Here is an 11,649-nt window from a genome sequence, read left to right as displayed (position 1 = left end):
GGGGAACTTCATCCAATCTAGGGAGTCGGGAAGGCCTTTCTGTGAAAGTGACTCTGATACTTAAGTTAGAAATGTGGGTAGGAATGAACCAGACAAAGCCTGGGAAGTGAGGGATGGAGGTCGAGGTGGGAAGCCGAGAGAGCGTTCGAAGCAAAGACAACACCATGTGCGAGAGCCTTTAGAGCAAGGAAAAATGGATGGCATTTAACAACCAAAAGAAGATAATGGCTCATATATTCTTGTATAGTATTTCTTAATAGACAGACAAATTAAAGCACTAACGTTTTCAAAGGTGTTTGATGTGATGGCTCATTCTCATCAAACATTGGTTTCAGTGCTATCTGAAATGGAAGCTAATGAGGGTAGTTAGCATGGCCTGATTAGCTGTTATCTTGCTTTTGTAAGCTGTCCTGTTGCTGTGTCAGACTAGGAACAAGCCAGCTCATTAGGAGCAGACTTTTCGCAGCTGTCCTTTATTGGTATGGCAATGATGCATCTCTGATTCCCCAGGAGTATCTGTTTTAAATATTTTATCCTATTGCTTGTTCATAGACATGCACTTTTAAGTCAGAACCAAAATTGGTGAGGTCATGTTGATTCCACTTTATCATTTTTCCTCTTCCCCTTTTCCTCCTCTTCCTGCTTCTCTTCTTCCTTCCTCACTTCAGTTCTTATATTTCTTTGGGTAAAAACTACTGCAGGCAAATAACATATTGAATTACTGTGTTGTACGTGTCTAGATACCCCTGAAGAATAAAAGGCGGTTAACAATGAATGATGGAAGTCCCTGTATCGCCTAGTGGCTCGTATCTAGGAGCCTTGGGTAATTGTGTATTAGAAATATTTATCATATCAAACATACTTTGTGAGCTCTCTCCTGCTACCTCCTCCCCAAGCATTGATTTCTTCATGTACAAAGCAGGCACAGAACCCAGGAGGGAAGCAAATCAATCTGGCAAACATCTGTACGGAATCATACTATAGTCTTAAAACCTCTAAAAGCACAATGAGGCTGAAAGATTTGTCTCCTAAAAGAGAGTCAAGATGAATTTCATTAGACCTGGATTGGGTTTTAGTTAATCGAGAGAAACTAGTTGACTACCTGTCAGCCCAAGAGAATTACTTCCTAGAAAGGTCTCCCCTATTTCCCCTTGTCCTTTGTGTGTAAAAAACCCAACACTTATAATAGCTACCGGTGATTACATTCCTATTATGTTCCAGGTTCTGTTAAATTTATTTTCAACACAGGTTGTTTAGCTAGCACTGTATTGATGCAGCCCTGGTCAGGAATGCGCTGATGGTCAGTGACAGGATGAGGATGTCTATTGCTCTGATTACTATTTTCAGACAGTAGGATTACTGTAGGTTGGATAACAAATGGCTTGTTTGGTTGCTATTATTTCATTGTTATAGATGAAGAAATTAAGGCTCAGAGAGGGTTTTTTTTTTTAAGATTTTATTTATTTACTTGAGAGAGAGATATCGAGAGAGTGAGCACAAGCAGGGGGAGTGGCAGGCAGAGGGAGAGGGAGGAGCAGTCTCCCTGCTGAGCAGGGAGCCCAATGTGGGGCTCGATCCCAGGACCCTGAAATCATGACCTGAGCTGAAGGCAGATGCTTAATGACTGAGCCACCCAGGCACCCCAAGGCTCAGAGAGTTTAAGTGGCTTTCCCCAAAGTCATACACGCAATGAATGACAGAGCCTAGAAATTTCCTAAGCACTTACTCTTTCATTCAATCACTGCTGCTTCCTAAAGCTGCCATTTACCAAAGGCCCCGAGTCCCTGTCCTTCTGTGGAGTGCTTTCTCCTTTGGCAATCTGATTGAATTCCTCCTCCCCTGTCCCTGCAAGAACTAATATGAACTGAGGCAGCTGGTCACTTGCCAGCTAGGGAGTTACCTCCCTCTCCAGCAGGCCCCTTTGCTGCACTCCATGACCACAACAATCCTGGATTTTTAAGTAAATAACTTTTTTTCAGTTTGGCTACTTTAGGTTTCTCTTGCTGAGACTTGGCAACTCAGCTTTTGCTTGAGCTTCTTGGTTCTTGAACCCATGGTGTGATTGATTTGGTTTTGGTTTTGGATTCCCCGCTTGTGGATTGGGCCGCCCGACCTCACCCCATAACTTGGAGACAAGACCCCTGGTTCTGGTTTTGCAGCCCCAGAACATTGCCTCATCTGGCCTCCTGCTCACCATCCCCAATCCTGCAGTTCCACTGCTTCCCTTCCCTGCTAGGGAGCAAAAGCAGGTTGGCAAAATAGAGCGAGAATGAGCTTGGAGTCAAGGTGTTTGAGCTTTCCAGGGTTCCACTTGTTATTTGTAAAAAGAGAATAATAATAATAACCACATTACCAGACCATTTGGAGGGTTAAAGAGGTAATAATTTTAAATGGGTCCAGCACACAAAAATATTATTATTAGAATCACATTAAAAAAAGTTTACTTTTTCAAAGTGCTTAGAACATATTAAACTTTACACAAAGGTGAGCTATTAATCAAACTTTGGGGGCTAAAAGAGATCTTTGAGGTAACCAAGTTCAATACATTATGCTGGAAAATATTACTTAAATCTAACTATACCTTGTATTTCCCTGTTTTATTTAGTAATATAGTAAGAAAATGCCTATATTGTTGAATAGTGTGCATCTTATAGGAAAAAATTACTACTAACTTGTGAAGCTTGCATTTATAATAAGTGCACTAGGAATCTTTAATTATGAAAATCACATGGAATTTCACACTGTCATGTTGTTTTACTTTAAGCACAACATGTCATATTTTAGTAAGTCCTCTTTTATTTAGACTAGTGAGGTTGGGGGAACTGACCAGTATTAGTAAAAATTCTGACTAATGGCTCAGAAAAACGGGTGTTTTGGCAATGATGCTTTCAAGATGGCAGCATATGTTGTTCCTGACTTCTGTCCCTCTCAAAGAAAGAATAGCTAACACCTATCCATCGACAGGACACCATTGTGAAAATCTCAGAACATGGGCTGAGGCTGGAGCACCCCCCTGGACCACAGAGACCAGAGACAACATTAGGAGGGTAAGAGGAATGGTGCATTCTGACCACATCATCCCTCCCCCAGGATAGCACATCTCCACACTGAGAGGGCCTCCTGGGGCCTATGGTTTTTCTGGTGGGAAAAAGCCCAAGGTGGACATTCAGCTCCCGTGGCATTGTGGCCTGCTTCCCTGGAGGCTGGTTCAGGTCTTGCTTCATGGAGCTCATGGGGAATCAGACTTGACCACCAGAGATTAGGTTGGTTACAGAGGAGGGGGACAGGGTTTATAGCAATAAAGACCATGTATGACAAGCCAGAGCAAACATCATATTCAATGATAAAAGGTTGAAAGCTTTTCATCTAAGATCAGGAACAAGACAAGGGTACTCACTCTCACCATTCCTATTCAATATAGCACTGGAAGTCCTAGTCAGGGCAGTAAGATAAGAAAAAGAAATAAAAGACATCAGAGTCATAAAAGAAGTAGAATTGTCTTTATTTATAGATGACGTGGGTGGGGAGAGGTAAGATGGCAGAGAAGTAGGGCAATCCTAAGCCTGCCTCCTCCCTCGAACACAGATAAATATCAAATCATTCTGAACACCCAAGAAATCAATCGGAAGTCTTAGAGAATGAAGCTGCATGTCTCCAAACCAGAAAAACAACCTGTGGAGAGTTGATTCATGGGAGAAAAGATCAGTGGGCACTCCCGAGGGGAAGGAGCCCTGACCAAAGAGGGAGTAGTGAGAGAGAAGGAGGAAGGAGAGAAAGAGTGTGGAGAAAAAGAAAAAGAGTGAAAACACACACAGGGGACAGCACCAGAAAACTGTTGCTCAAAACCATTGACAGGGGAAAAGGAAAGAGTTACAATTCTGCCAGCTTTCTATACACAGCAGAGCACAGATTCTGAGGTATGGGAAGTTTGTGACATAGCCAGATTTGTACCTGGGGAACCAAGAGGTGATCTGGTGGTGGGAGCAGAGCCAAGCCCTGGCAGAGGGCAGCATGAGGATCCCCAGGGTCACACGGGAAGATGAGGTTCCCCTGCTTGGAGTGCATTTGGGAGAGGTGATATGGTCTCTTCACAGGCAAAAAACCCTGTGGGCACCATCCAGCTGCCCGCCCACCAATATAGAAACAAAGATGCCAGCAGAGGGCTGCAAACCCTGGTGCCGGCTGTGTGATGTGATTCACCATAAACTCCGAAATGCTGTGTGGTCACACCACTGTCTTCTGCTACAAGCCAGTAGACAAAGCAGGGAAACCCTCCCCCCACAAAGCAGGGAAACCCTCCCTCAGAGGATCAGTGTGGGTTCACAGCTCAGGGGTCTCTGAGGTGTGGGGTTTTGAAACACAGCTATGCCTGAGATAAAACACAGAAGTGCTGCACCATTTGGCAGGCAGAGAACTGGGACACAGCAATGTGAAAGCGGGGACCTGACAGCAACCAGGGACACAGGAGGGGTCACTGTTTGTGCATCTATGAGGGCTCACTAAGGAGGCATGGCTTACATTTCCTGCTCCAGACATGAGAGAACAGGAAAGTCATTTTCTCCCCGTATCCATGAGTTTGATCCATCTCAGTGAGCTAAACAGTGCCAAGTGGAGAATGCGGCAGCTGCACCAAGCCTGGCTCCTGCCCTGTGCCCTGCAGGCACATGTCCACTGGGGCAATTCCACCTAAGAATCAAAACAGCAAGTCTCTCCCCCAAAAGACCAGTGCAAACCCCTCACCCACACCAAGTCTACTGATCATAGAGTGATGCAGAGCTTCAGCTCTAGGGGAAACAAGATCTAACGTCCTTTGGGGTTTTTTTTGTTTGTTGTTTGTGTCTTTTTTTTCTTGTTGTTCTGCTTTGTTTTTCAGATACAGAAAGAGCATTTTTAAAATTATTTTACTTCATTTTATATTTTTTTAATTTTTTTTAAGATTTTATTTATTTGCGAGAAAGAGAATGAGAGGCAGAGAGCATGAGAGGGAGGAGGGTCAGAGGGAGAAGCAGACTCCCTGCTGAGCAGGGAGCCTGATGTGGGACTCGATCCTGGGACTCCAGGATCATGACCTGAGCCGAAGGCAGTTGCTTAACCAACTGAGCCACCCAGGCACCCTATTTTTTTAATTTTTAATTTTTTCTTTTTTCTTTTTCTTTTCTTTCTTTCTACCTTTTTTTCTAACAAGCTTCTCATAACAAGCAGACCAAAACACACCTAGGATCTAGCTTCCTATATGTATTTTATCTTTTTTATTTTTAAAAAATTTCTTTCATTTTTTTAATTTTATTTTTCACTTTTTAAAAATTTATTTTCTTTCTTTTTTTTCCCTTCCACACAGAGGAATTGATCCTAAAAGAAAGAACAGGAAGAAATGATGACCAGAGATTTAATCAATGCATATATAGGTACAATGTCTGAACTAGAATTTAAAACAACAATTATAAGGATATTAGCTGGACTTGAAAAAAGCATAGAAGACACTAGAGAATCCCTTACTGCAGAGATAAAATAACTAAAATCTAGTCAGGCTGAACTTAAAAATGCTATACCAAAATGCAAACACAAATGGAGGCCATAAAAACGAGGATAGACAAAGTAGAGGAATGAATCAGTGATATAGAAGATAAAATTGTGGAAAATAATGAAGCTGAAAAGAAGAGGGAAACAAAGGTAATGGATCACGAAGGTAGACTTAGGGAGCTCAGCAACTTATTAAAACAGAATAACATTTATATAATAGGAGTCCTGGAAGATGAAAAGAAAGAAAAAGGGGCAGAAGGTTTATTTGAGCAAATTATAGCTGAAAACTTCCCTAATCTGGGGAAGGATACAGGAATCAAAATCCAAGAAGCACAAAGAACTCCCATTAAATTCAACAAAAGCCGACCATTGCCAAGGCATATCATAGTCAAATTCACAAAATACATAGGCAAGGAAAGAATCCTGAAAGCAGCAAGGGGAAAAAAAAGTCCTTAACCTACAAGAGAAGATAGATCAGGTTCACAGCAGATCTGTCCACAGAAACTTGGCAGGCCAGAAGAGCGTGGCAGGATATATTCAATGTGCTGAATGGGACAATATGCAACCAAGAATTTTTTACACAGCAAAGCTGTCACTCAGGATAAAAGGAGAGGTGGAGAGTTTCCCAGACAAACAAAAACTAAAAGAGTTTGTGACCACTAAGCCAGCCCTGCAAGAAATATTAAGGGGGACTCTGTGAGTGGGGAACAAAGACCTAAAGCAACAAATACTAGAAGGGACCAGAGAACATCACCAGAAACACCAACTCTACAGATAATACAATGACACTAAATTCATATCTTTCAATAATCACTCTGAATGTAAGTGAACTCAATGCTCCAATCAAAAGACATAGGGTATCAGAATGGATAAAAAAAAATCTATAAGCTGCTTACAAGAGACTCATTTTAGACATAAAGACACCTGCAGATTGAAAATGAGGGGTGGAGAACCATCCATCATGCAAATGGATGGCAAAAGAAAATGGAGTAGCCATACTTAGATAAACTAGGTTTTAAAACAAAGACTATAACAAGAGATGAAGAAGGGTGTTACATCATAATTAAAGGGTCTATCCATCCAGAAGATCTAACAATTGTAAATATTTATGCCCCCAACTTGGGAGCACCCAAACATATAAATCAATTAATAATAAACATAAGGAAACACATTGATAATAATATTAGTAAGGGACTTTAACACCCCACTTACAGCAATGGACAGATTATCTAAGCAGAAGATCAACAAGGAAACAAGGGCTTTGAATGACACACTGGACCAGATGGACTTAACAAATATATTCAGAACATTTCATCCTAAAGCAGCAGAGTACACATTCTTTTCAAGTGCACATTGAACATTCTCCAGAATAGATCACATACTGGGTCACAAGTCAGGCCTCAGCAAGTAGAAAAAGATTGAGATCATACCATGCATATTTTCAGACCACAATGTTATGAAACTTGAAGTCAACCGCAAGAAAAAATTTGGACAGACTTCAAATACATGGAGATTAAAGAACATCCTACTAAAGAATGAATGGGTTAACAAGGAAATTAAAGAAGAAATAAAAAAATACATGGAAGCAAGTGAAAATGAAAACAAAACAGTCCAAAATCTTCGGAATGCAGCAAAGGCAGTCCTAAGAGGGAAGTATACTGCAATACAGGCCTACCTCCAGAAGCAAGAAAAGTCTCAAATACACAACCTAAACTTACACCTAAAGGAGCTGGAAAAAGAACAGCAAATAAAGCCTAAATCCAGCAGAAGGGAAATAATAAAGATCAGAGCAGAAATCAATGATATAGAAATCAAAAAAACAGTAGAACAGATCAACGAAACAAGGATCTGGTTCTTTAAGAGAATTAACAAAATTGATAAACCCCTAGTGAGACTTATCAAAAAGAAAAGAGAAAGGACCCAAATAAATAAAATTATGAATGAAAGAGGAGAGATCACAGCCAACACTGAAGAAATACAATTATAAGAGAATATTATAAGCAATTACATGCCAAAAAATTAGGCAATCTGGAAGAAATGGATAAATTCCTAGAAACATATAAGCTACAAAAACTGAAACAGGAAGAAATAGAAAATCTGAACAGACCCATAACTAGCAAAGAAATTGAATCAGAGATCAAAAATTTCCCAACAAACCAGAGCCCAGGGCTGGATGGCTTCTCAGGGTAATTCTACCAAACATTTAAAGAATACATACCTATTCTTCTGAAACTGTTCCAAAAAATAGAAATGGAAGGAAAACTTCCAAATTCATTCTATAAAGACTGCATTACCTTGATCCTAAAACCAGAAAAAGACCCCACTAAAAAAGAGAATTACAGACCAATATCCTGATGAACATGGATGCAAAAATTCTCAACAAGATACTAGCTAATCAGATCCAACAGTACATTAAACGGATTATTCACCAGGATGAAGTGGGATTTACTCCTTGGCTGCAGGGGTGGTTCAACATCCACAAATGAATCAATGTGATCCACCACATTAATAAAAGAAAGTATAAGAATCATATGATCCTTTCAATAGATGCAGAAAAAACATTTGACAAAATATAGCATCCTTTCTTGATAAAAACCCTCAACAAAGTAGGGGTAGATGGAACATACCTCAACATCATAAAGGCCATTTATGAAAGACCCACAACTAATATCATCCCCTACAGTCAGGAACAAGACAGGGATATCCAGTCTCACCATTATTATTTAACATAGTACTGAAAGTCTTAGTCCTCACCAATCAGACAACAAAAAGAAATAAAAGGCATCCAAATTGGCAAGGAAGAAGTCAAACTTTCACTATTTGCAGATGATGGGGTAGTTGGGTGAAGGGTATTAAGGAGGGCAATTTTTGTGATGAGCACTGGGTGTTGCGTGTAAGTAATGAATCACTGAATTCTACTCCAGAAACCAATATTGCACTGTATATTAACTAAGTAAAATTTAAATTAAAAAATGAATGAATAAATAAATAAATAAGACATGATTTTATATATGGAAAGTTCTAAAGACTCCACCAAAAAACTATTAGATCTAATTAATTAATTTGGTAGCTGCATAAAACAAAAACCAGCATACAAAATATCAGTAGCATTTCTATATACTTACAACAAATTACCTGAAAAAGAAATAAAGAAAATCCCTTTTACAATAGCTTCAATAATATATTTGGTAATAAATTTAACCAAGGAGATGAAAGATTCTATACTGAAAACTATAAGACATTGAAAAAGAATTTGAAAAAGGCACAAGTAAATGGAAAAATATTCTGTGTTCATAGATTGGAAGAATTAATATTGTTAAAATGTCCATACTATCTAAAGGTATCTATAGATTTAATGAAATCTCTATTAAGATTCCAATGGAATTTTTTACAGAAATAGAAGAATATATCCTAAAATTTGTTTGGAACCACAAAACACCTCAAAATCTAAAGCATTATTGACAAAGGAGAACAAAGTTGGAAGCATAACACTTCTTGATTTCAAACTATATTACAAATCCATAGCAATCAAAACAGTATGGTATTGGCATAAAAACAGACACATAGACCAATGGAACAGAACTGAGATCCTAGTAATAAACTGATGCATATGTGGCCAGCTAATATTTGACAAGGGAGCCAAGAATACTCAAGGAAAAAAGACAAGTCTTTTCCTTAAATGGTGCTGGGAAAGTTGGATATTCACAAGCAAACAAACAAACAAACAAACAACAACAAAAAAAAAAGAAAGAAAAGAAAAAAGAAACTAGACCCCTATTCTACTCCACTCACAGAAATTAACTGTAAATGAATTAAAGACTTAAATGTAAGACATGAAACCATAAAACTTCTAGAAGAAAACTTGGGGAAAAATCTCCTTGACAATGGTCTTGGGAATTTGTTTTAGATATGGCACCTAAAGCCCCAGCAACAAAATAAAAAATAAACATGTGTGACTACATTAAGCTGAGATGCTCTGCACAACCTCAGAAATAACCAACAAAATCAAAAGACAGTCTACAAAATGGGAGAAAATACTTGCAAATCATGTATCTGATCAGGGGTTAATATCCAAAATCTATAAAGCACACGAACAACTCAATAGCCATAAACCAAATAATCCAATTAATAAATGGGCAAATGGCCTGAAGAAACACTTTTCCAAAGCAGATATTCAAGTGGCCAACAGGTACATGAAAGGTGCTCAACATCAGTAATGATCAGAGAAATGCAAATCAAAACCACAACGGGATATTATCTCCCACCTGTCAGGATGCTATCAGCAAAAAGACAAGAGATAACAAACGCTGAGGAGCATGTGGAGAAAACGGGTCTTTTGTGCACTGTTGGTGGGAATGTAAATTGGTGGAATTACTATGGAAAACAATATGAAGGTTCCTCAAAAAATTAAAAATAGAACTACCATATGATCCAGCAATTTCACTTCTAGGTATATATCCAAAGGAAATGAAATTACTGTGTCAAAGATAGCTGTCTCCTTATATGCACTGTAGCATTTACAATAGCCAAGATATGGAGACAACCTATGTGTCCATTGATGATGAATCAATGAAAAAAATGTGAGATATATATATATATATATATATATATATATATATATATATATATATACATACAATGGATATACTGAATATTATTGGATATATTGAATATATAAGTGAATATTATCCAGCCATAAAAAAGAAGGAAATCCTACCATTTGTAATAACATGGATGGACTTTGAGGGCATTATGCTAGGTGGAATAAGTAAGACAGAGAAAGACAAATACTCTGTGATCTGACTTATACGTGATATCTAAAAAACTTGAACTCCTAGAAATAGAGAACAGATTGGTGGTTTCTAGAAATGGTGGGGTAAAGGATGGGAGATCTGAATGAAGGGGGTCAAAAGGTATAAACTTCTAGTTATAAGATAAATAAGTTCTGGGGAGGTGATGCACAGCATGGTGACTATAGTTAATAATACTTACAGTGTATTTGAAAGTTGCTAAGAGAGGAGATCTTAAAAATTCTCATCATAAGAAAAATAATTACAACTATGAAAAGTGATGGATGTTAATTGAACTTATTGTGGTGATCATTTGGCAATATATATATACATCAAATTGTTATGTTGTAGATCTTTAACTTATACAATATTACATGTCAGTTATATTTTGATAAAACTTGAAAAAGTATAAAAAAGAAAAGCAGATTTTAAACTTTTAGGTATATATAATTTACTTAGCAAAATAATTGTGTCGGTAAATAGCTTCAGTATTTTCCTTATCTGAATTATCAAGGTATTCTGAATTTAAGAAACCAGTTAATAAAGTTTTATTATATATTTTCAAATTTCTTTTTGCTGTGACTACCCCAAGGCAAGCATAACAAGAGATTTAAGAACCAAGAGTTTGATTTAATGAATGTCATGTTGGATGAACATAATTACTTATAGCCTGAGGGCCAACCAGTCTGGTTTTTAATGCAGTAACTAGAAAAGAACATCTCAAAGACAAAGATCTTCCTTTTAAAAAAAATCTCATCTTATTTATGCTTTAACAAATGCTTTCTACAAAATGTCTTCTCTGCTTAAATGTTGTGTCTGTGTGCTATAGACAGAATGTTTGTGTCCCTCCAAAATTTCTATGTTAAATCCTAATGCCTGATGTGATGGTATTAGAAGGTAGGGCCTTTGGGAAGTGATTAGGTCATGGGGATGGAGCCCTCGTGATGGGGATTAATAGCCTTATAAAAGAGACCCCAAGAGCTCTCTCCTTCCTTCTGCTATGTAAGGACACAGAGAGGAGACAGCCATCTATGAACCAGGAAGCGGTCCTCACCAGGAGTCAAATCTGCTGTCATTATGATCTAGGACTTCCCAGCCTCCAGAACTGTGAGAAAGAAATTTCTGCTGTTTATAAGCCATCAGTCTATGGCATTCTGTTATAGTAGCTTGAACAGACAAAGACACTGTGCCACAGTAAAATACTTTTTATGAAGGGAAAATAGATTCATAGGCTTTGAGAGACTGTACAAATGAACAATGACCAGACCACAGAACTTTGATCCACAACCTTTGCATCAACCAGTCCAGAATGGTCAGGATTTGGTCAATTACTGACAAC

The sequence above is a fragment of the Mirounga angustirostris genome, unplaced genomic scaffold (genome assembly GCF_029215605.1).
Source record: "Mirounga angustirostris isolate CCGP_5_RB_7025 unplaced genomic scaffold, mMirAng1.0.hap1 SCAF_2, whole genome shotgun sequence".
NCBI classification, from domain to species: domain Eukaryota; kingdom Metazoa; phylum Chordata; class Mammalia; order Carnivora; family Phocidae; genus Mirounga; species Mirounga angustirostris.
Note: the sequence above shows the minus strand (reverse complement) of the source record.